The sequence below is a fragment of the Bombus huntii genome, chromosome 15 (genome assembly GCF_024542735.1).
Source record: "Bombus huntii isolate Logan2020A chromosome 15, iyBomHunt1.1, whole genome shotgun sequence".
NCBI lineage: Eukaryota > Metazoa > Arthropoda > Insecta > Hymenoptera > Apidae > Bombus > Bombus huntii.
Genome location: NC_066252.1, coordinates 1,107,566 through 1,135,235, shown reverse-complemented (window position 1 = coordinate 1,135,235; position 27,670 = coordinate 1,107,566). Strand labels below are relative to the sequence as shown.

Genomic DNA, 27,670 nt, shown 5'->3' with positions numbered 1-27,670 from the left:
ATGTGATAAAATAATTGATATTTGTAAGATTTTATTATTTAAGAAATTTATTGGCATCAGTTCGTTTCATGATTGTTATTAATTCGAGCAATGATATCTAAAACCGATTAATATCTCAACGAAGCGTGCATTGTTCTGATACATCATTGATGAGATTTTATATACAGGGTGGTTGGTAACTGGTGGTACAAGCGGAAAGGGGGCGATTCTACGCGAAAAAAGAAGTCGAAAATATCGAATAAAAATTTTTCGTTTGAGGCCTTGTTTTCGAGAAAATCGACTTTGAATTTTCGCTCGGTACGCGTGCACTTTATCACGTCTCGTTATGATAGATCTCACTGTAGATCGTTGTCTCGATGGAAAAATTAAAAAAAAAAATTTAAAAAAATTTTTATTCTATCTTTATTCTATTTTTATTCTATACTTCTCTATTCTTTTTTCGCGTAGAATCACTCCCTTTCCGCTTGTACCACCAGTTACCAACCACCCTGTATATAAATTTCATACGTTACACAGATGACAAATGGTCTATTTGAAGCATTATACGCATAATTATATTATCTGCTAAACTATTCATTATTCAAAGAAATGTTTCGAGCAAAACTTATATCTTGCGATGGTCACAAATCTTATGTGGGTGGACATGTCCCTGCCATTTCACAACGACCTCTGTTCTTTTTAATTGAAGTTATATGTTACTAAATAAATGTCTAGTTTATTCCATGACGAATTCATCGATCTGTAATATTGGTTTTTGAAGGCTATTCGAGGTCACTTATTTATTCAAAACTTATCTCCGTTGAACGTCAACAAGATTTGGTATACCGGAATATATCATCGATTTAGCAATAAATATGAATCTAAGTCACACTAATGATGCGATTTATCGTCACCCTTGTTTGTGAACAATGGATACCTATAGTTAGGCTGGATTTCTGAATTCTTGGACAGAAAGAGGATGTAGGACCCGTCGCACGAAAACCTGACAGCCTAGACTTTCCCTTGCAGCTTTATGAAAGATTAAGTTGGTCGGGAGAAACAGACTACCCTTAGTAATATAAAGAATCGTATTAGAGTTGCTTGCTAACAAATAAACTTTATAGCTTTCAAGAGAATGGAACTATTATCTAGAATCTAGATTTCGGACTTACCTCAATGAAGGTAAGTTATGAAAAACAATAGATGAGCTTGAATGACATTGTAAGGTGAACATTGATGAATTCGTCATCGAACGGACTACACGTCTGCTGAAGTAAAAACATATAGTTCCATTTCAAAAAGCGAGGGTCACCTTGAAATATTGGAGACACGTCCACCTAGAACACAGTTGTGATCGTAACAAGATATTTCCCTTGAAACACGGTAAGATTTGCCTGAAACATTGTTTTGAGTAATGAACAGTCGTGAGATGATTGCGTTTACAACTTCAAAACTTCAATCTGTGTATATTATATATATCTGGTATATATATACAATTATTATACAATTATTGCTTTCAAAAGAATATACTAAGTATCGCTTTTGATCATTAGTTTGCCATTAATTCCTGTATTTTAATAACATTCACATATTATTAATATCTATTGAGCGAAGTCTCCATATTACGTAGATACAGCGGATTTAAGATTTTATTTCTATTTTTTAGCCATAGACGCTAAAATAAATTATTCTCCCAACTTTTACTATGTATTATATTCAGATGAAATAATGACATAAACGCTAAAAAGATGAAAGATAATCTTTTTGCAACTCTTTAATGTATAAATTAAAAGTATTTGAATCTTAAAAAAATTAAATGTTTTAATTAGTATTTTACTAAATGTAAAAAAATTTTATACATTTACATTTAAGAAACAGAAATCGACAAATTTTGGTAAGAGACAATTATGTTCAGTAATACGTATTTCTCACAGATGACATTAACTTTATGGCGTTCCTGTACCATGCTAACCCGGATAGAGAGGAGAAAGCTCTCTAAGCTTACGAGCTTAACCTGGACAGTGCTGTTATGCAAACGAGCAAAATCTGTGAGTAGCGACTTAGTTAATCTTACGCTCATCAACATTAAGTCTATTCTATTTATTTTTAAGTTTTGTCGTGCCATTAATTTACTACAAGAGCCACATAAATAAGATTTAGAGAAGAATTTAAAGTATTATAGAAAATTTCCAATTATTCCATAATTTAACAACGAAAAAATTTATTTTCTTTTATTTAGTCTTTAATAGTCTTTGGGTTTTGATGGTCCAGAGTAAAATATTCTTTCTATATGCCATTATCTTTGTTATTCAGGTCCTGCATACCAAATCGATAATTAACCAAGTTCAAGAATACTTGACAACTTTTCAAACTCGATTTTCTCGAAAACAAAGAATTATATCGGGAAAGTGTATTCTACCTTTTCGACTTGTTTCTTCACATAGAATCGCACTATTGCCGATTGTACTATAACTATTTGGATACTTTCTATAATATTCTTATTTCAATTAAAAATGATATAAATATCATTATAATTGAATAAATAATTTATTTTTAAACTTAATTTTTATAGACATCTAGAAATTGATGATTTTTTAAAAACGTAACTCATCTACCAAATTAATGGCATCAACAAAAGAAATTTTCTAGCCAGCTAGCTAGCTATCCAAATCGATTCCCCAAATCGGAAAGTTCAAATGAATATCCGCACTCACATGATTGTTATTCTTTAATGTCAATTTTCTCTATTTATCAATATAATTACACGTCTTACAAAATATACAGATAAACTTAATTTATTACCATAGTTTATTAAGTAAAGTTTATTAATTTAGCCTTTAATCTATCTTCCGTTTGGTATTGTATCGAATATGAGACTGCTTAGCCAGTTTTACGTATACAATAAATCAATAGCAGCTATTATTAGAATAACTGGGAAACAACTTGTATTGCTGTTTCCATTTGCCAATAAGTATAAGATTCTTCGCTGGCACTAACTTGTCAATGGTTGCAATTTTTATCACCCAGTCTTATTAATGACAATGACCCACTAGTCACGACAAAAACCAGTAAGACAAGTTGTCGATTAACGTATTTTATATGAATTGTGCGTAATTAAGAGAATTATATGTATAAGTCTCATTGATGCAATCAAAGCATACGTACACGAAATTAACATATACAAGTTGAGGTGTTAGGATATCAGTATTTTTTTTACATGTAAATAAAATATAATAATTGTAATGCTATATAATTAAAATGGATGTAAACATGTTATTTCCTTAAATATTAAAGAGGCCTTTTTTTATATTGTATACTTCTTCAAATTGTTATTGGTAGAGATTCCAATTTTAATATATCTTTTTAAATACTGTAAATATTACATATATTAATATAAATAATATATGAAGATCATACAAAACAAATTTTAACAAATATATTTTTGTCGATTTTCTGACTTCAATGTAATATTATGACTAGATGAAAATATTTTTAATATACAGTAGCTAAAGATGAAAGGAATTTGTTACGTTCAAAGAGATGGAGCAGACACAGAGAGGACGGAGCCGTGAGCGTGATCGAAATCTCCGGAAAACTAGAGAATTCAGACAAGGAAGGTAATCAGAGTGAAGGATTAGTGCCTGTGAAAGAAAAGCGGGCGTAGGAACTAACGAAATCTGGTTTGGAAAGACGTTAAAGGCGAAATTAAACCGAGTGTGAGGTTATGACGGTGAGGTAGCCATATTAGGATACGTGACAACAGCGCCGCTACATGAGCTACCCGAGGAACTACACGAACACAGCCATATTGGCAAGCGCCGAAAGCGCGCCGCGAGGGCCATTCGAAAGTGGTAGTGACTGGTGGAGTGACAAGTGCGCAAGAGCAAGTGGCCATTTTTGCGTCCAATGGGGAAAAAGGACGTAACCGTGAGGAAAGATAAGGAGGTAGAGGAAACCGTGAGAGGAGGGGGTGAAGCGGAGTTGGCGGAGTTGGCTGCTGAGCCGAGACACGTCAGTCCTAGAAACATGAAGAAGGCGGTCCCGCCTAAAGAGGGGTTCTCTTACTCCACACTGAACGCGGGGAACCTACGGACGGAAGAAACGACGGAGGAAGAGGAAACCCCCGCCGGCGAAGTGCCCCGCGCGAAGAAAAGGAAGGCCGGCGGATCCCCCGAGCTCCCCACGGACATAGCCGAAGAGATGCGAACATTTACTACGGCAGACATAGGAGCGGAACTGATCCGTCGAGCCTCTGAGGTGACCGAGGTTGTCGAGACATCTCGCAACCTCAAGGGCACACAGGGAAAAGCGCTGCAAGAAGCGGCGAGGACGATTGCTGATGGCGCAACAGAGATGGTGAGAAGAATGGATCCCGCCTCTGGCGCCCTCGCTATAATGGAAGGATGCATAGCGACACTAGAGGCGGAAAACGAGGCGCTCCAAAAAGAGCTGGCTTCGCGCCCCACAGTAGAGAAGAGCAGTGAGACAGCGCGTCTAGCCGCAATCGAACGCAAGATAGAGGAGCTAGGACCCTCGCTGTTCTGGTCGATGGAAGAACGCCTTCAAGACATAGAAAGAAGGAAAGAAAAGGAGGTCGTTCCCGAGAACACGAGAAGGATAGAGCCTGGAGTTCCAAATACTCCAGCGATCAAGGGAGGTCAAGCGGTTGCCATGGAATGGCAGACCGTCGAAAGAAAAAATAGAAAGAAAAAGGAGGCAGAGAAGAAACAACCGGCGAAGCTAACTCCCGGAACAGGGGCGAAGAGCCGGAGGAAAGCCCCAGAGGGAGAAGGCGCGAAAAGGGGGAGACAAGCTGCCCCCTCACATACACCACAAACATCGGCGGTAACGATCACACTGAGGGATAAATTGGGCCAACCCTACGCGGAGATGTTGGCCGCGGACAGGGACAGCGTCTCCCTGGCCGAGGTCGGCATCAACGCGGTGAAGATGCGCAAAACCATAACCGGAGGCGTCGTTCTGGAGGTCCCCGAGGGCCAGAAGAGGGAGAAGTCCGCAGCGCTCGCAGCACGGCTGACCTGGGCCTTGGATCCGAACAAGGTCGGCGTGGCGACACCCGTCCGAACTGCGGAAGCAAGTGTGACTAAGGTAGACATATCGGCCACTAAGGAGGAAATCAAGAACACCCTGGCGAAGGAGAGCGGTTGCAAGCCGGAGGACGTCCGACTGGGAGAAATCCATCTAGCCCGAAACGGCCTTGGATCTGTATGGTTACGAGGCTCGGCCGGTGCAGTGAGGAAACTGGTCCAGGCTGGCAAGGTCGCCATAGGTTGGTCGACAGCGAAGGTCAAAGCCATCGAGCGAAGATCTTTGCTGTGTTACAGGTGCTTGGAGATTGGGCACGTAAACAAGACCAGCACCGCCAAGGAAGACAAGGGGCACCTATGCTTCAGATGCGGCAAACCAGGGCACCAAGTGAAAGCATGCACTGCCGCGAGTCCGAAATGCCTACTCTGCGAGGCGCTTGGAGCACCATCTGTGGACAGGATGGGTGGATCGGCCTGCGCCCCCCCCCCCCCCCCCCCACCCTGAAGAAAGGTACAAAAGGAGCCACCCGCGGATCCACAGCTGCAAGGGGCAACGAAAAAGGCTCGCCGTCGTAAGGCGACCCTAAGTCTGTGAACAAGGAGGCTGGCACGGAGGAAGCCATAGAAGTGACGACACTAGGGGACTGAAAATGCGCATCCTCCAGACTAACCTGGAAAGGTTAAAACGAGCGCAAGACCTGCTCTACCAAACAATTCAGGAGAGCACGGTCGCCCTAGCGGTTGTGGCCGAACCATACAGAGCTCTGAATGCTCCGGAATGGGCCGGAGATACGTCGGGGACGTTCGCCCACGGAGCCCTGCTGGAGCGCGGCAACGTATACATCACGGTCGAGTGGGCAGATGATGGTGGTGGTTGCGTACGTGTCATCTAACAGCGGATGGGCAGCGTTGAAGGAGTTCCTGGACGGGTTTGGCGACTGCGTCAGGCGACTTCCCCGGCAAGTGCTCGTCCTGGAAGACTTCAACGCGCGCTACACGAAATGGGGCAACCCCAGGACCAATGCGCGCGGCCGCGCGCTGTTAGACTGAGCCGCGGGACTCGGACTCCTGTTGGTGAACAGTGACTCGACCAGTACCTGCGTGGCGTGGAGAGGGAGCTCCATCGTCGACATCACATGGGTCTCCCCCGATGACTCCGGCGGATTTCAGGCTGAAGAGTGGCCGAGGGGGTCGAGACACTTTCGGACCACCTCTACATATTCATGGAGGTGGACACACCTGGACCTCGAACGGCGACTACGGGCGATGGTCGCGGCCCGCCGAGAAGAGGACGCGCGCGCCCACCGCCACGATGGAAGGTAAAGGAGAGGAACGAAGATCTACTCCAGGCGGTCGCTATAGCAACAGCTTGGAGCTGGGAAGACTCGACGACGACGACAGAAACAGGCGTGGAAGAGGAGGTCGAGAACCTTCGCCGAGGCACCCATGTTACGAGTCACACCGGGCACGGTGCGAAGCATAGCAATCTACTGGTGGAACCCCGACAACGCGGAGCTGAGGGCGAGATGCGTCCGGGCCCTAAGACTGTACCCACGGGCCCGCCGCTAGCGACGACGCGACGAGGAAGAAGTCTCCTTGCGCTACCGGGCGTACCGCTTGCTACGGCGCTCGTTACAAAAGGAGATTAAGAACGCGAAGGACCGTGCCAGGTGAACTAGTTAAAGCAGTCGAGTCTGACCCATGGAAAAGGCCATACAGGACGGTGACACGAAAAATTCGAGCGAAGAGCTCCCTGGCAACGATGGAGATGGAACCTGCGCTGCTGCTGCAGATCATCGGGACGCTTTTCCCCTCGCAAGAAGACAGTACGGCAGAACAGTCGCGGGAAGCGACACGGCCGATGGAATGGAGAGATGACTGGGAAGTCACGGAGGAAGAGATGTGGGAGGCGACCAGAAGAATGGCCTCCCGCGACATGGCGCCGTGTCCGGGCGGAATCTCGGGGTCAGTGATGGGGGTCATGGCTCCCAAACTTTGACGCTTCTACGCAAGATACCTGAAAGAGGAAGTTTACCTCCGGGCATGGCAGACGGCGAGGCTGGTCTTGCCCCGTAAAGAGGGCCGACTGATGACTTCGCCGTCGGCTTACCGGCCGATATGCGTGCTAGACGAGGCCGGCAAACCCCTCGAGAGAGTGGTCGCCACCCGCCTGGAGCGACATATGGCGGGACAGGTGCCAGGTTGGCACGAAAGCCAGTACGGCTTCCGGAAGGGAAGTTCGACGATTGACGCGGTCAGGCGCAGGCGGGCACTCACAGAGGACATGGTTTCCCGGAACGGCGTGGCGCTGGCGATCTCTTTGGACATCGTCAACGTGTCCAAGTCCATGCCATGGAACAGGATAGTGGCGGCCTTGGAGCACTTCGAGGTTCCCAGCTACCTCGTCCGACTTCCCGCAGGGAGGACTTGCTTATGTAAATCTATGGGGTATAGCAAACCCACGTTCTCGCAGCCATGGAGGACCATCGGGCTAGCGTCCCGCTTACGTGAGTCATGTATGTACAACGCAGGGAAGGTCGCCGGGAGTGTGTGGCGTTTAAGTACAGTTACAGTCTCTTTACGTGGCCTTGGGTAGTAGTGCACCCACGATCCTGATGCCAAGGATGGGTCCGTCGGGATAAGTTCCCGGATACTTTGTACCTTGAGGCCCCCGCTTACGTGAGTCCCATCTGGAACTGCCGAGCAACGGTCCCACCAATGACTTAGAATGGTACCACGGGGGTCGAGTGTAAGCCCGGAGGGAGTAGCGACCCCATTACCCGACCAATTATGGGTTGGGACTCGTGGTGGCAGTGGTTAATGGCCGAGATGCTGGCAGGAGCCAATTTAAGGGGTATTGTCTCCCCCGAATGGCCTTCGGCGGGTGAGCAGCGTCCCACCTGCTCCGGAACCATCCTGGAGAGACGGAAGGGCTTAGAAAGCGCCCCGTTCGACGACGAACGACAGCCCCTGCCAGGCTTAGCTAATCCAAGTAGTAAGGCATAGGTGTCTTGTGTGCTGATTGGGCGTAACACCAAATCCTATGACATCATGGGGTGCCCGGGTACTGTATAAGCGCAAAGTATCGCTAAGGAAAGCACCCGAAACCAAAGATGAGAATACCTCGTCCGGCTGATCCGAGCCTACCTCGACGACAGATAGGTACGCTAGGCCAGCAAGGAAGGGCAGAAAAGGCGACCCGTATATCGCGGCGTTCCGCAGAGCTCGGTGTTAGGACCGATCCTGTGGAACGTTGCGTACGGCAAGGTACTGCGATGCCCGCTGCCTCCAGGCACGGCATTGGTGTGCTATGCAGACGACACTCTAGTCCAGGTCGGGGGTCGTGGTTGGCACTAGACGCTGCGCATCGACGAAATCGCAACGGCCTGGGCGACCCGTGCTGTGCGTAGACTGGGCGTGAGGGTCTCCCCTGCGAAGGCCATCTGGTTTTACGACGAGAAAAGGCGAGGGACTCCACCGCCCGGCCTAAGCATAAACATGGCAGGCGAAACCGTCGGGGTGAGATCGCAGATGAAATACATGGGTCTCGTCATCGACAGCCAGTGGACGTTCGAGACGCACTTCGACTCCCTAATTCCGAAGGCGTCGGCGGCTGCCATTGCCTTGTGTGGCCTGCTGCCGAACATCGGCGGGGCTCGAGTTGCGGTGCGCCGACTATACGAGGGCGTCGTTGGGTCCCGAGTAATATACGGTGCCCCGGTATGGGCGGACGATCTTATGACGAGTCGTCGCAGCATCCTGCTCCTCAGGAGGCTGCACAGGGTAACCGGCATCAGAATCATCAGGGGATACCGGACGGCGTCCCACGCGTCGGCGACCGCTCTAGCCCCCCCCCCCCCCCCCCCGTGGGAGCTTCGGGCGCTGGCGCTCAAAAGGAGATACGCCCGCTGGAGAGTATGGGATCCGGGAGAATATCTGACCGAGCAGGCGGCCCCAAACGACTTAGGAACCGCCGAGAAGGACGCGTGGGATCAGTGGCGATCCCAGCTGATCAACGAGGGAGGCGAACATCGAGGCGCGAAGGCGGTCTTCCCAAACTGGGAGACGTGGAGAAGCCGCTGCGGCCTCCCGTTCACATACAGGATGACCCAGGTGCTCACTGGACGCGGCGTGTTCGGCAAGTACCTTAGGAAGATCGAACGGGAGACGGCGGACATTTGTCACCACTGCGGAGAGGGCAGGGACACAACGCAGCACACGCTAGAGCTTTGTCCGGCGTGGGAGCTGCCCCGCTACACTCTGCGGCACGCCATAGGAGAAAGATTGACCCCCTCAGCGATTGTTAAAGCGATGTTGAGAGGGTCACAAGATTACGAGGCCGCCCGCCTCTTCTGCGAGCGAGTTATGCTCGCGAACGAGTGAGCAGAAAGGGAGAGAAAGAAAATCCCTCACCTTTGTAGGATAAGACGATGGAGGAGGATGGCAGTCAGACGACCTAGAGTCGCTCCATCGCTGCCCCAACGGACCACGACTAGACGGAGAGACACCGCTAGGGGCAATTCCCCCCCCCCCCCCCCCCCCCCCCCCCCCAACACCAATTCAATAGTCAGGAATTATTAAGACTGGCTCGAACAAGAGGCCGCGGGAAGGGGGTGCAACAGAAGTTAATTCATAAGAGGTTCCTGGAATACTGTCATACGCGTAGGATGGTCATCGTGGAGTTTTAGTCGATACGAGTCCGACACTACGCTGCTGTTACGCGATTATTAGAACAGCGGAGTGTCCATGAGGATTTTTCCATGTACAAAAAAAGAAGGTTCAAAGATATGGTTGACGAATTTTTGTAGAATCGAATCATCATATTTTAATGTAATTGTAAAATTATAATGAATTTATGCAATAAGACATATTGAAATATTACTAAATTGATAATTACACGATTCGGTGCTCCTAGCAGAAATTGTAAAAAACTATAAATTTTTGTATAAGCTTTCAATTACCAGAAATTCAAGAAGTCTTGTCAATGAAGAACTTTAACTTAAATTTTGTTGCATATTAAGATTTGTTTTTTACAATACATGTAAATTTAAATTACCTTATTATGTCCGATGTTCACACATGCAATCACATTCACACATTTCTGCCTGCAATCTTATGGCACTCCCGCAGTTCATACTGCAACGCATATATTTTAAATTCGTTCTTTCGTATTACCTAGTGTTGCAGAAATTTCATTATAAACAGCAGATTTTAACCTCCACAAAAAATAATATAGTTCTGATAAGATGGATGTCCGAACTGCTTAGGTAATGTTTACATTATGCTCTATCCATCATCGTTTGGAAACATGTAATTTAATATACTTTGTACACATTATTGGTGACTGCTGAAATACCATAAGCAGACTGCGAATATTTACTTAAATTCATATTTTTATAAATAATTAAAAAAATGGAACCTATGTCAAAAATTATTTTCTCATCTATTATTAATATTATCAATATTATAATAAATATTATATTTTGAATATTTCATATATTTTGTACATTTTTTCGTTCACTTACTGTGTGTAGAGATGTTTTGATGTCCGTGGCTCATATTTTGAACATCTAACAAAATAAAGTAATATCCAACTACGTCACAACAATAATTGAAATATACTTTCCATACGTTGCTCTCGTTCTTCTATAAAATGTTGAACAAACAATTTGCAAACGAGATGTTATAACTCAAGCAACCTTTAAATCTTCTAAATCCAGGGTAACTGGAAAGAACGCGAGTAGAAAAACGCCGTTCGATATATCGCCACGAAACTCGAGCGTATTGATGTTTCGTTTTGGCACGATGCAACGGCCGATTGCCAACTTTCAGAAATTGCTTGTTGCAATGCTATCGTCCTTTGCTAGTCGCTTCAATCTCGAAAGGAAGAGATATCGTGGCTCAGTGAATAATGACTTTTGATCGACGTTGTTGATAAAAGGACTGTATTTTGTTGCAAACTTTTTTAAAAAATTACGACATATAATTAGACTGCGAATGTTTATGTGCTTAAAATATAAAGGATTCACTAGTATTGGTGTATTTACATCAGCAGTAATGCTGTGTATGAAAATTCTGAGAATACGAATTATGTATTCAAATTGTATAAGTCTCAAACATTTCTTGTTTCACAGTGAAACAAGTTATAATCTTGCGCCATAATCAGACTATGGATATTTATACATTTATGGAAACTTTGAAGATGCAAAAATTTGCAGAATGTACGTACCATAAAAAAATATGTAAGGTATCAAAATCAAAGCATACGTTGTAATATTTAGTAGATGAGATAAATCTCTATTGAAGTTTCATTTTTTAAGTAATATTATTTTTATTAATATATTTAATAGAATTAAGTGATATTTTTATTATCATTTTGCTTAAAAATCTGCAATTCGCTAATAATATTAGTGGTTTAACCTGTGCTTTGTGGAATAGTAACAACTGTTTCTATAACAAAATTCTATAAGCTGCAACAATTTTAGGATTATAAAATTCTGTTACATAAATAATCTCTAGAATCCTACAAGTTAGAAGTTAAACTAATAATATTACCCTAATAATGAATATTACATCAAGAAGGTTCTGCAACCTTTGAATTGTCGTGGCTTATAGAATTTTTGTACAAGTAATTGTTACGATTTTGCAAGTTACAAGCAATATAATTCTGTAATACATAAGTTGTAATTTGTCTCTATCTATCTAACTAATCTATAATTATTCAATAATTGTTTATGATTATCGTTGTAGTAACCTGAAATAGTCAGTTAATTCGTAATTTATAAAATTTACTTGTGAAGTTTCATTTGTGCTATTGTTCTTATTGTGCAGAAAAATGTATTCATACCGATACGTAATTTGTAACTTATAGTTTGAGCAATTAAAAAAAAACAACAACAATATATGATATTAGTGCGATTTAATCCAAAAAGTCCTTAGTTTCACATCATTATCAACTTTCCATCAAAATATACATTTATATAGATAGTCATAATCTAGGAATAGACATAGCATGCAATGGAATCAAGTATTATAGGAAGTGTAATATGTTTTACGTAGCTACATAAGTCTTATCCTTATTTCATAATCAACTTTCAATGAAGAACTATTTTCTATCTGCCGAAACCACATTCTATTTTAATTACTTATTTTCTTAATTAGTATTTAATTTTTAATATGTGCAAATTGCAAGCAGGTTAGTAAAATGATAAAAGTATGTTGCTGTAGTGTCGCGAATTTCATGAAAGAGATAAAGCAACAGTGACAACTAAAAATATTAATTCGATAGATTTGCGAGTTCTACTTGTAAAATTTTTATCGGAAAATTTTGATCAGATCCTGAAATGCAGAAATTTTATTAAGCATACAAGAGTTTATTTCGAGATGAGAAGAAGTAATGAAAAATGAATGAATGTTCGGAATTGACCTCATAATGTATTTCTGTAACTTTATATCAAATTATTAATAAAAAGTAAGAAACAATTAATGGTGTCGACTAAGCAACAGCATCCATGCATTATCGTGCGTGACCACGATATTTTCTCTAACGATATTATGAGTATAATTATCACAGCTGAGACCACAATAAAACTATTGGATCGGGAAAAAAGCAATCGCCGTACCGTTCGTTGCATCATCGAACAATTACATTTCGGGTCACTAAAATCGGCCGTGACAACAAAGAAACGACTGTATAATCCTAATCAACAGCTGACATATTTATTAGTGTCAACAGGCCTCTAGTCTGCCGCATCATGGTCAGGAAAAAAGTTTCCCGAGCAAAAAGCTACCGCGAGCCGCTCGTGAATATTCATGTACTCGCGAGAATAGAAAACGACAATTTATAGACTAACGGCGAAGTGTACTTTTGCGGCTTTCAACCGAGAAAAAATCAATAATTCGGAATGCTGCTCGCACGAAAGCGCTGCAAATATATGGATATCAGATGTTTAAGAATTCGAGTAAGAAAATTGAGTATTTTTCATGTATTGTATTTAGCTGACAACATTAGTGGTTAAGAAGAAATTCAGTATTATTAGAATAGAATCTCGATTTACCGAACAGTTTTTAACTGTTTTAACGTTTGAACATTCAAACATCTCTTACTTGAATATTCGATTATCCGAACAATATCAAACAGTAAAATAAAATAGATATTTTAAATATGTTTAACTATATCAATTAGGTTATTGTTTTCAATTCATCGTTAGATATGTCAGTTACAAAGAAACTATTTAACGAATAAAAAGGAAATTTCACAGTAGCAAAAACAACGATGGACATAAATCAGAAGCATTCATAACAACAGTAATTGGTGTAAAATAGCAAGAAAGTTAATCCTACAGAACTACTGATTTAAACAAAACATTTATATTTTGTCACTTTAGAGAGATTAAAAAGACAGATTAGAAGATCAAGAAGAGAATGATTAAGATATACATATGTAAGTACATATGTACGTTATAAGATGCAGTAAATGATCTATATTATTTTCAATATGAAACGCATTTAGTCGGTTGATTATCCGAAAAATTTGATTATACAATTTTTTTACCAGTAATCAGTTCGGATAATCGAGGCCCTACTTTATTTTCTTCTTGAGAAAGGGAATTTTTTCCTAATGAAATTTTAAATGCTAGATTAATCTGTCATGATAAAATTCGCTGGCAAATTGTACTTCCGATTATCTTATCTCGATTTTATATTGGAAAACCACAGTGAGAATTGGTGAATGGTCGCGGGAAAAGGCGAAACTTCCTCATTCAAGTCGACGGCCGCAGCAGCTGCCACACAACAGGAACCCTCTTTTCACCGTTTATTTCGAGCCATCCAAATGTCGCTTCCCTCCTTTCCACGGATATTTTTCTCGGCCACATAAATTTCTGCGCGAGCGCAGCTGTTGAATCGACTCTGCGTCAGACGATCGCGTGCTTTACAGTGGTCCGCCTTCTTAAATTTTCACGTGGAATGTAAATATGCACGCGCAGAAGAGGAAAAGGTTGTACATTCACATTCTGAGGCTCGATTGATGGAGGTCGTCGAGTTGGAACGTCGAAGGGAAATGCTGACTTGCGAATAAATCCGTATCCAAGGTTTCCTTTTACAGGAGATGCGGTTTTTGGCTCGCTGTAGTTGGCTCTGTTCGATTTTTCGTTGTAATTGAATTAACTGTGAACCACCTTTTCTGCGCTGCATATTTTCTGTGAACGTATTGGATTATTTTGTCATTATTTCTCTATTAATATTTATTTATTTATTATATGTTTGTCACTAGTATTTCATCTTGAAGATTTAATATTTAATAGAAGCTAATTTTGAGAAGATTGGCAGTAGAGAAAAGTAATAACCGAAATCTTTGGCTATAATAACACGTGAAGATAACTCGAGTTTTCAAGAAGGGAATTATGTACAAATTTTAAATCACATAAATTTTATAAATTAGGGATAAACAAGGAATAATTTTAGGTAGAAATATTAACGGAAATAAAACTCATAAAATGACCTGATATTCTCTCCTAAGTGAATGCTCAATGAATCGATGATCGAATATAACTGGAAGGCTTATAACAAAAGTAATTCAAGTCACTTTTTTTTTACTTTTTAGATAATAGTGCACTGTAATGATAATCGGAAGTTAAACTCACAGTATGATGAAATCGATATTATGAAAATTTATTTGTATCTTGATTTATTCTCAAATGAAAATTATATGGTTCTTAAAAAGTCTCTACCAGAAGATTCATAACTTTAAAATTTAATTACATATAATTATTCTGTGTTATAATTGCAGGTATAGTTATAAGAATTATATAATATAACGAATATTTTATTTTCAAAGTTGAAATATATTGAACAAAAACTAAACAGTTACGATATTCTTTAATCTACTGTAGAAAAGAAAATAAACATATACAAAGGTCGTTTCTGTCATGTCCTCCAATCTTAATTTTGTCTTCTGAATTAGTGCATCTTCGACTTTTATTATGTCGCATAATAAACGCGACTTTTCATGCAAATCGTATTTCAGTTATTTTAGATTATAGAACATTCGACAATCATGTTCATTTGTGTATTATTTCGTTCGAAAGACTTCAGCAGATACTATATTATTTGACTCACTGGTTTCATGACATTCTTAATTATGTTGTATTGCTTTTAAAGTGCAACATACAGAAACACAACTTTCAGTCCATTTTTCTTTATGAATATAAACGTGGCAAAATTATCTTGAAAGACCATGGGCAGCAGGTTCTCAGACCTGAATTAATAAATTGATAAAATTTCAAAAAAGATATTGAGAATATTAATTATATTGAGTGAAGTATTCATTGCATTAAAAGTATTAATCCCTATGGTTTTTAAATTGATTAGAAATTTTCATTTCAAAATAAGTTATATTTATCGATACCGTGTTTTTAGGATGACACATATTAAGAAGAAGAAGCACAAAAATACAAAATACAAGTTCACAAAAGTATATATGTATACATCTATTATAGTTCCATAAAGTAATAAAAAAGGTATATTTAACATTATATCAATATTTTATAAACCTACAAACATCTGAACATAATGAAATTTTGTATAATTTCTGATGTAATTTCGTTTCAGAACCTTCGTAAACTAAAAATTTACATTTTTTTAGTTTCATCTGAAAATGGAGTAACATACTAAGCGAATTCAAACATATTTTGTAAGCGTGTAAAAGTATATGACATAGGATACTGTAACAAAATACATATGCTTTTACTTTCTCCCACTAAATTAGATATATAAAATGCGGCGAGTGCATGTAGAATTCTGTAACTAACTATGTATATACTATCCAGCAACATATTTATAGAAGAATAGAAATGTAGCGAATCATATGATGTTGCTTCAAATAAATTTTTATTTTTATTTTTAAGCAAATTATAATACTAATAATACTGAATCTCCGAATGACATTTTTTGTGCAGTAATGTAATTTAGCTATTTTTTTTTGAATTTCTGAATATACATATAAATATGCTTTACATGGCCCCTGTTCTTTAAAACTTTCCAAACAGTATTTCTACATTATTAATTGTTATATCTATTACTCTCGTGCATAAAATAAGATTGAAAATCAGTACAATTATGGTAAATTGGAAATTTTCTACAACCCACAACACAATGCTTTGTTTAAATTCAATTAGGCTCGCAACAAATTATGAGAAATTGTTTTTGCAATCGATATATTTCGATTATGAATTTTGCTATATAGTACTAAATCAAATAATACAGAAGGATAATACTGAATTAAATTGAATTAGGGTTAAATGTCGATTATGTGATCAGGATGTTTCGAGTTTATCATTCATTGTTTAATTTCATCTAGTTTCAGCTCATATATATTATCTTAGTTCAGTTTGATTTACGTTTATACTGTTTATGCAGTATTCACTTTAAATTCCATGCAAGGACTTCACTTTGAGCGAAATCTACATCTATTTAGGTAGATTAGCTTTCCTCAAATCTTCTATTAAGTCTGGGATCTACATTGTATTCATGCTAATTTTCTCTTATAAGTTAAAATGTTTTAGAATAATTTGGCACTGAAAAGTCTTGTAATTGAAATTACTCGAGATTATATCGGATATATCCCTATTCATAAGTACATATTAGAATACTTAAAGATAATTAAATATAATCAGAAAAAATTATTAGAAAATAATTAAAACTTTGCAAAATTATGATCATTTAAAACTGTAGACGAAAGTATTATATTACTCAATATAATAACAATCTGACCAACTATGTTTAACAAAATACAATCTATCTCCCATCTATGTCTCGCTTTCGATCATTGCCTTAATTTCTTTTAGCATTAGTATTATTAATTCTCCTATTATATTATTGAGTTTTATCGAAAACCTATCAGTCTTTTACCCATTGTGCTAACAATTATATATATATATATATATATATATATATATATATATATATATATATATATATATATATATATGATTCTACAAATGATTCTATAAATCAGATTCAAATTCTACACAGGATTGGAGATTTTTTGTCTATTTCAATCTAAATTCTGTCATTGGTGTTTGAACCAGTAGATTATAAGGGTTAACCTATAATTATCTCTTCATCATTTTCTTGTTTACTTTTTCCTTATGTTTATAAACATAATGTAACATTGCAAGATCGTGAAAGAGAAATCTATAATTTACAGTTTACAACGTGTCAATTTACTAATATTATTAAGTAAATTATTGTGCATGAGTTACATATATCAATTGAAGAATAAAGTAATAAAATAAGGGCTTGCGGAAATAAAATACGAACATGACGATACAGTGGATACAATGGAAAGATCTTTAATAAATATATCAAAGACATGGTGAACTACATTATTCTTTGTTCTCTTTTCATAAATTATTTATTTTTATAAATCATAAATATTGTAAGCGAATCCAATCTTTTAGGCGATAGTGTATAAATTATCAAAGATGACATAATTCGCTGATATAAAGAAATAATATAATAATAATTCGTCTGACAAAATGTCCCGACAGAAAACAGATGACAAATTCATTTATAACTTCCAGTAACATGTTAATTTAATGGACGTCATAGGATGGAGATTCTTTCGACGTTATGTCATCTACACGAGCGTAATAGCTTTTGATCATCAGCCAGAGACATCTGCCGCAGGAAGGTTAATGAGAAAATCATATCGCTATTGAATTATTCTTATGAACTGTAACGAATTTCATAACCTCTCTCTTCGATAATTGTCCCATTACGTCCTCACGTTTTTCCTCTTTGGAATTTAATCTTTGCGGTGAGTGTTTGAATCTTTCACTTCATAAAGCTCCATACTTATTGTCTTACACAATCGTTATAGATTTTTTAAATTATGTAGATTTATACCTTCATAAATTCATTGCTCGAAACGATTAGGGCTTGCTTCAAAACTACGTCAAACATTTTCTCTCAAATACCCAACACGCCTCATGTTCTAGATTACAAACAGGAAAACGGTTCGGAAACGAAAAGTAGCCGAATTCAATGTCGAATCAGGATCAACCAGGGCAATCAACGAGTTTATAATCATTCTAGTGCACCGGACAAAACATAACGAGGACAGCGGTAATAAAAGAGCATAATGCGGATGCCCGTTTCGCGGTTTGTCCACAGGAATAGTTTTGCAAGCAAGTACATGCCGACGACAGGTGTCCCTCGCAAACGCGTCGTTACGCCGGCAAATCGCGTGACAGCTAGCATCAGTTGAGAGATATCTGCTCTATCGACATCGATGATATTCGTTATGCTGACAAATAACGTCGACAATGAACGTGACTGGTCGACGGCTATTGTTTCGACGATGCTTTTCGCTTCGACGAATAAACGACCGAAGAATATTGATGAAAATAAGAGCGGAATCCAACTGTCGATTTTTCTTATATTTCTTTATTTTTATTTTTATTTTTGCAATTTTACATAGGTTATTGGCAATGCGAGAGAATGAAAAATTATAGAGTAGTATATAAAATGTTCAGTTTATCTTGTACACTTTTATATCTTCGTTATTTGTGCAGATACAAAAAAATGTACGAGGAAAACTTGTTGGTTTCGAACAGCGAATATCGTAATTATTTTGCATTAAGATCATTTTTTTAGAGTTTTCAAGGTTATCGATGACTTTTAAATAATAATGGCATATTTTTACCATGGTATTACCGTAGCTAATAAAAAAAATTTCACAAATATAGAAGTTGATTGTAGAATAACCTTGAGTAGAAGTTTCATGATAATTTAAAGGGAAGTAAGAAATCGAACATTTTCTTATTTGTTCCCCAAATTTGTATTGTTATACAAGATATATTCGAAGTGATCTCCATTATTTCCGAGACATTTTCATATATGGCACAATGGAATGATGATCTGGCACGTACGATCATAGTTGGAGCATTGGTAAAGCCGTTGTGCATCCACAGAATTCCTACCAACGTCTCCATAAATTAGCATCATTTCAATCTTTTCTTCTCGACTATTAGTTACGATAGTCGACGATAGTGAGACAAATAAGGCAGAGAAATCTTCGATTGCCTCGATAAGGATTATGCTTCGATTTGTATGATCTTTATAAACGTTAGAATTAATAACACCAAAAGTGTCATCAAACGAAGTTCATTTTTAAGAACATAATTTATTGGGTTCTTGAAAATGATGAAGTTGATATCAAACCTTTTTTATAAAACAATAAGAATTTTGGGCAAAAATGAGAAAATGCTCGATATCTTACATGAATTCATTAATTCCAAATTATCACGAAATTTTTACTCAAGGTTATTTCAGGAGCAACATGTACATGTTTACAATTCGTTTTTTATCAACCACACTAATGCGATGATGATAATATGGCATCATTATTGAAAAATCATCGAGGATCTTGAAAACTCGGGAAGAATAGAATCTCCCTTGAAGGGAGAAAACATGAATCACGATATTCGCCCAACCAATTTTTTCCTCTTACAATTTTTTATCTCAACAAAAAAGACGAAGATATAATTGCTCTAATATAGCTCTATACAATATATATGACTCATGTATACAATTCATGTTATAATTCGAATCATGTAGTTGAAGTTTATAATTGAGTTAATCGAAAGTTGTGATTTTGTACCTTTATTTCACCTTTAGACAGCGTAATAGTTTGTTTCGTTACAAAATTATTGTGCCGCGTTCTTCATCGCAATTGGGAACAAAAAACGACTGATCGACTCCATCTACCCTATTAAGGTATGAAACATCAGCTGAAACGTTCGTTGTACTTTAAATTTAATTTCGAACTTTATTCTTAAACCTTGTTTCGAACTGTAGATTTATGTCAATGTTGTTCGCAATAAGCAAATATACCTACATAATGTAAATAGGCATCACGAATGTATCTGGAAATAACAGATTATTCTTAAATGTTATTCGTAATTAAAATGTATTGTTATAGTTCCATATCTTGTAACAAATTTAGGTTGATATACCATTATGAGATCAACACATTTGTATGTCACAATTGAAAAGATTGAATAGTGTTCGACGTAGAACTATAGAGTTAAAGATTCAAATATTTTTATCGAAATACAATTCGATAGAAAAACGTATTAAAAAGTTATGCGAAAAATCGAAAATTTGTAAATGCAAAGGAATTATCTTCGATAAAATAGATATAAAAGAACATTTGTGTACGTTACAAAACTATCTCAACAACAAGATATTTAAATAAAAAAGCAGAACGAAGAATAGAAGTAGCAGAATAATTAAATAACTTCATCGACAAATTGCAAAGCTATTCATTAAACGAATAAATTGAATTGTTTGCTAGTTTCGTTCTCTATCGTTCGTAATTGTTTATTGTCCTCTTCGATTATGAAATGATTCGACACATCCTGCGTGAAGAGAATTTTATTTTCGTCCTACCTTGAATCGAGTAACTGAAACTTTTGTTATAAAATGTGAACGTGAAATAATAAAATCCCCGGTCGAATAGAAAATCGATGGCCGTGCAGTCAGCAGGAAAAGGAGATTGGTAAATTAATATTCACTAAGAAAGTCCAAAAATTCCGGCTTGACCAACCAAAACGAATTTAAGGTTAATGCACGTATTTAGGTACTTTATTGGCGTTGCATGGCATCTAGGCGTCCCATAACCAGCTAACACTTCAGCTAGCACTTTACCGTTACTACAATAGTTACCGTGCCTGAACTTTTACGCAAATTAAACAATAATTTATATGAATAATATAATAATAATAATTTATATTGAATAATAATTTATATATATTTTATAATAGGCGCACGATTAAAAATACAAAATTATATATATATGTATGTATGTTTAATCGTACGACTATCTTGTAGGAATCATTACGTGAAATTTGATTTAATACGTAAATATTTTCGTTCAATTTGCCAACATTTGGAAACAACTAATGGAAAGATATGATTATCAAAATAAGTGAATTCTCAGATAGCGAAACATTTGTCTTTTTTCCCTTATAATAATTTTATATTTTAGAAATATTTTGTAATGCTATATTTGGAGGCTAGTTATCATGTTTATAAATCTAATATATAATTTGCGCAATATGTATCTTATAATAGAGTATATTAAATAAAATAAACTTTGTCAGAGTCTTTGAATAAACATAACAAATGAATGTTTTAATACTTGTGATTGGCAATCTATATACACTGTTGTGAAGTTGCACGATATTACAGAAAGATTTTACAACTTATATAAACATAAACGGAATATAATTTTCTTATTTACATATTTTTATTGAATTTACTTTGCCAAAAATATCGAGAAGCTCGTTCGTTATCTAAGCAGATGTCTGTCTTGAAGAATATATTGATAAAGTAATCCTAAAGGCTAAAGTGTTCTTTTTCGTCAGGTGTCGCGCGACTTTGCAGACAACATAGAAATGGCCTGACGTCCGGTATAAAATTGCCTTCTTGCACCGATAATCTTGAAGTGGCACTGATACGAAAATTGGTTGGGTCGACACGGCTTTATTTGATGGCTCAAAGCGACAACAGGATGGAACAGAGCAACTTATAAGTTAGAACGTTAAAAGAGCAAGAACATTTATACTCCGCTTGTGTATTTGAATAATATGGATATACTTTATTCTATTCATGATATAGAAAATGTAAATTGCGATAAAAATAAAAATAAGTGATGGGGAAAGTTTCAGAATTTGTTTAAGGAAAATTAGTCTTTCCTTTCATAATTAATGTTGTGAGAAGTGTTGAGTTTGCAAACTGTGAAAACTAAATTCATAAAGTTGAACTGAATCTAAGGAAAATTATTAGTATTTTGAAGTTCATTAAATTTCGGGTTGAATATGTATTTGGTGCTAAAACAGATTGCTACTATTTGTAAATAAAAGATTTTTATTTTCTTATTAATTATAGAATTCACTTTCTTAATCGAGTTATTTTTTAATATCTTAAATGTTTGTGCATTTGTTCATACAGTTTCCATAAAAATTTCTGGTATATGTCAGAAACTGTATTATTTTTTATGAAACATTATTTTATTGAATAATATTTAAATTATATAAATAATATTCGCACGCATACACGCACACACATACAATAATGTGTTCAAGTTACTATTGCAATATTATTAACATATTAATGGAATATTATTACTACATTGTTATTATTAGATTCTATATGATGAAAGGCTTCAGAGCTTTAAAATACTACGTAATTAGTTATATTAATTAGCCCTTTATAACCCTTATGTTTATATTCATGTATTTATATTTATTACATTTTAGTTTACTGCACTATGTTATTTTATTAAAATTAAATGAGATATAACGGTTATGAATTTCCAAATTTCAGATTAAATTGAGAAACTATAATGTGTTACAATCTTTGTCTTTCTTAAGCAATTAAAATTCTGATTATAGAAGATTAACGACATAGCTTTACTGTTAATTTGCAACAATTTCTTCTAATTTAAAAATTAGAAAGGGAACGTAGGAAAATTCGGAAATATCCTTAGAAATTAATAGATTTGCGACAAATTGTTGCCTTTCACTTCAAAAGATAAATCTATTATTAACTCACAGTGATTTAATCTAATTAAAAATGAAAGGAAAAGAAGATAAAGATATCAGAAAATCCGAAAATTACTAAATAATTAACGAATGCATATTATTTACTTTCTAAAGAAACTAAACAAATAGATGAGATGCCATAACAATAATGTACCCAGGTTGTAGATTCTAAAATCAGCATTTGAAGATCAAACTAATTTGAGAAAATCGATAGAAAACGGTCTTTATCAGACATGTCTCAATCAGAGTTGATACGTTCGTAGTACCTACGTGGTCAGTCTGACGACATAATTGGCCATCCTGACGGCAAACGTAATCCTTCTGCATCCAGTGAGCCAATTGAGAGCACACCTACGACTTGATGGGTTCTGGTTAAGAGCACAGCGTTGATAAATGGAGTATAATCAAGGGTTTGCATTTACTGTTGTGCGGCCCACTTAATTGCTTGTAAACTATAGGCCGTACACGGAAATGCTGCGCAGAGTAATCGGTAATCCAATTGCTTGCCAAGCTTCTATTTCCTGTCGCATGAACTGTTTCTATGCGAACGAAGAAAGCTCGATAACCTAACTAACCTTTAGAGTTTTAAGCGTTTCTAAGATGAACGTAGGATAGTAAATATTATAAATTCTTTAAAAACTTGAACACTTTATCAACGTAATGAGATGTTTTTACTATAAGATAAAATAATTTGTATTAAATAAATATATTTTGTAGAAGATTGCATCTGTGCATTTTTTTTTGCAAAAACCGAAGCTTTCATCTTATGTAACATTAGGGAGGCGTACGTTAAGGGAACACATAACCAGCTAACATAGGAAAATTTCTTGCTACATGACCCATTTTCTTCCAAATCACTGAAGCTCTTTTAATTAAATTTTCGTTGGCTAAGTACTCGGTTAATATGCAATAGTGAATAAATTGGAAACATAATCTTTGTTTAAATTTTTTAGAAAAATAATTATATTTTGAATTTTGAATAAAGTGTTATTGAAAAATTATGAGCATTGATTTTTTCAATCTGGATTCCCAAAGTCTTTTCTTTTATAAGTTTTGATAATGTGTTAAAAATCATTGTAAAAAGTTGTATTTGATTTGTTATTTTAGATTCTAAAACGATGTATAGAAATGGATGAAAATGGAGCAGAGATTTATTTAAATCAATTAAAAAAATTAAAGATTATGTACCTCTCGTACTCGGAATTTAAAAAGTTTTCATCGAATTATTCAGAAAGATTTATATCTTCTGGATCATTAATAAAATAAAAATCATTTTCTTTGTCGTTTGTGACTCCCCTTAGCGGATTAAGCGCAGCGAACAGTACAATAGTAGGATATTGTTAGAAGAAACAGGAATGATTTAGACAGAATATTTTTACAAATGTAAAGTTGTATATGTATCGTGTAATTACTATAAAACAAATAAAATATATTTTATTTCTGCATGAATCGAATCCTTTCATTATTCTTCATAAAAAATATTAGGTAAATAATTTAATGATCATATTACGTTTATCTATCTTGCGTCTTTTGCACTTTTTTTGTAAAAAGTAAGATAGTACTCACATTCATTTTATTCTCTAAAAAAACCTAAATCATTGAATCAGAGATTACAGTAGATTGCACAGCAATAATTAAGAATTAACTTCAGCTCCATGAAAACAATGAAAAAGTAATAACAAACACAATAAAAATGCAGTTAAGTATCTCCTTTAGTAAAGATATTTACTTGTAATATTTTAATCGAAGTAATCACTTTTCAAGCATCTTAGTTGATAATATACACGGTGTCCCAGTATTGATGGTATAAATGTGGAGCTACATTAGAAAATAAATCGGAAATGTGCAATAAATTTTTTTCATTTGAAGCTTCGTTTTTGAGAAAGTCGACTTTGAATTTCCTCCGACTATGCATGCACTTGACTATGTCGTGGTTAAACCTGGATTACTCTTATCGTGGTTATTATGGTCGATCACAATACAAACTATATGCCGTTGATTTATGAGTAATAATAAAGCATGTAATTCTTAAGATTTATTTTATTAATGGAGAAATTGTTGAATATGCTGGCGACCATACTGCATACACAAGTATGTTCTCCGAATTAAATTTTCATGCACGCTTTTCTACGTATTTTCGGTTTTTCGCTCTTCGTAGGCCAAAATGATCCTCGCTTTTAATTGTGGAAGACTTGTGTTGTCTTCGGAATAAGCTGTTGATTTAATATGACCCCATAGATAAAAATCAAGGGGTGAAAAATCCGGTGATCGCGGACACCAAGTTACAGTACCAAATGTAATTTAATTTCCATTAAATAAGTAAATCTTAAGAATGACATATTTTATTATTATTCATAAACCTACGAATATAGTTTGTATCGTGTTCCATTGAACCACGACTTAGTGAAGTGCATGCGTAGTCGGTGGAAATTCAATATCGATTTTCCCGAAAACAGAGCCTCAAATGTAAAAAACGTATTCCATATTTTTGACTTATTTCTTCATGTACAATCACCCCCTCCACGGTTGTACCATCAATACTGAGACACACTGTATTGATATAATATATATCTATTGATATACAGGTATGTAAGAATAATTTATGTATGTTAAAAAATATTGTTATACAAAATTATAATAATATTCAATTGCGTGATATATATGTGTTGTTAGTAACAGTTTCTGTAAAGTACTTTTGAAAAAAAGCCTGATTTTAGAGAACGAACAATTTTTAAAGCTTTTTATTTCTAACATTTTTGTCTATTTGCAACCGGAGAAGAAACATGATTTATCCTAGTTATATACACTACGCTGCAGGAAGGTGAATTTTTAGACATAGTTGCAGCTGTGAGAAATATACCAAATGAATTATGACAAAACTCTTTTTCCTCTTTTTATGTAATTTTGTATACTAACACTTAATGAAAATGGTTTTTAATAGCCGTTTGACTGAAATGTATTAACAATAATCATTCACTAATCTTTCTCTCACTAATTATCTTGTATTATAGCATTTGTATACAGTTTTATTTAATTTTAATAATTCGCAAATTAATGCATTCTTCTTATGCTTTATTACATGTTTTACTAATGCTATATCGACACTTTCCGAGAATAGAACTGTCCAATAACATATATAAACAATTTCAAAATTAAAAACTAATAAAGACTAAAGACGTATTGATAAGGGACGCATTAAAAATGCTTGTGTAGAGTGAAGATTATATCTTACTGTTATTTAATCACAACTGCAATGTCGTAAATACATTTGGCAATGTATTGAATTTTTTCTTTGGTTCTACTCATATATTACGGATTTCCATTCATAAAGTTTCATAAATCTTATGTTTAAACATCTTTTTTTATACACTTATATTTTCTACGTATTTTACATTTGTGTACTACCTTTGCGTACTACTGAGATAAAGATCCCAGGTATGTGAAATAAATAAGTAACAATATATAATACAAAATACTATACTAGATATATAAAGATTATATCACGTACGTGATATAGTCAGGCAAGAGATTATTCTATATGTAAACATAGTTAAAAAAAATGTAGTATACAATTGTTTAATTTAAAGTCAAATTCGAAAGTTCATTGGCAACGCGTATACTGATTCTCTAGGAAATGAGATTTTAAATAGGGGGATTGTATTGTACATTTTCGACTTATTTTATCATGCAGAATACTCCTTGTCCAGTTGCTTGCTCGGATTTAATCGCCATTGATCAAATTCATATGTACTTAATGAGCATTCAAATTCGATTTTCTTGAAAACAAAGATCGGAATGAAAAAATTTTATTTTGGTTTTTTGACTTTCCTCTTTATGTAGAGTACTTTTTGTTCAAATATATCCTGTCGTGTTCTGTATATCACAATAGATAAATAGTGCCCTTTTCTTAAAACCGTTTTTAAAAATTTATCTCAAAGAACGACATTGTTTAGAATTTTTTTTATTTCAGGTTTATAGTCGCACTGACTACTAAGATCATGAGCGACTTGGCAGAATTACATTTATATTATTTAGATCTGAACGTAACACTCTACATAAAACGTCATAAATCAAACAAATACAATATAAATTTACTCACTAAAATTTAATATCATTATAAATAATATTTCCATAGTTGATAAAATAATTATGCGAGATTAAACGTTCCAGCGCTCTTTTAACTGAATGCACGTCTTTCGTTTAGCATCATTTGTAACAGATTTGATTAAAAATTTAAAAATCTGATCGTCAGCGATAAATTTTGTGTAAAAGCACACAAGCAACGCAATGCGTAGTATTTGTTAATTGTGTAGAGTAGGGTTTTGACATTGACATAAATTTTAATGGAGTTCTCACGCGAGTACGTGGGACTGTGGAGTGGCGATCAATTTCAAAATAAATTTTAATGAATTATACGCGTACGCGCAGTTAATTTTAATACGCGTGTTACGCGTATAATACAAACGCGCGAGTATCACGTGATAAATTTTACGACTATTGATCATTATAATTATCTCTGAAACCGTTTTGTTTTCGAATGAAGTGTCCCGTATTGCGAATCCATTATTAAAAAGCGCCGAAACGAATCTCCCTATACAAATCTTCAAAATAATCGGGTAAATATGGAATCTTTTTATTACACATGTTCAATACCACTAGTATACACAATTGCTATTCAGGAATAATAAACAATAAATATATAACAATAATAGAAAGAAATTTTCAAATAGAAGTTTGAAGTAAACAAATATAAATATATTTTCAAATGCATAAATAGTATAACAAAGAGGAAGTAATATAAAAATAATATTATACATACATATATATCATAAGATAATTAAATAATATATGTATATATAATGTAAAAGTATATGAGAAAAATATATGGATTTGAAAAGTATATACATATAATATAATATGATATATACCCATAAAGAATACAAAAGAATAATTGTAAAGAACATATAAAATTATTTATAGAAATTTCCACAAGCAATAAATATCCTGCGGAAGAAATTAAAGATATGTTAA

At 36.0% G+C, this 27,670-nt stretch overlaps 1 protein-coding gene across 2 annotated transcripts in view; it reads right to left on the bottom strand.

Annotated features, from left to right (window-relative positions):
- The window catches only part of LOC126873815 (octopamine receptor beta-2R-like), a 612,816-nt gene that overhangs the window by 217,168 nt on the left and 367,978 nt on the right, over window positions 1-27,670 (bottom strand). The gene's annotated exons all lie outside the window — the stretch shown is intronic.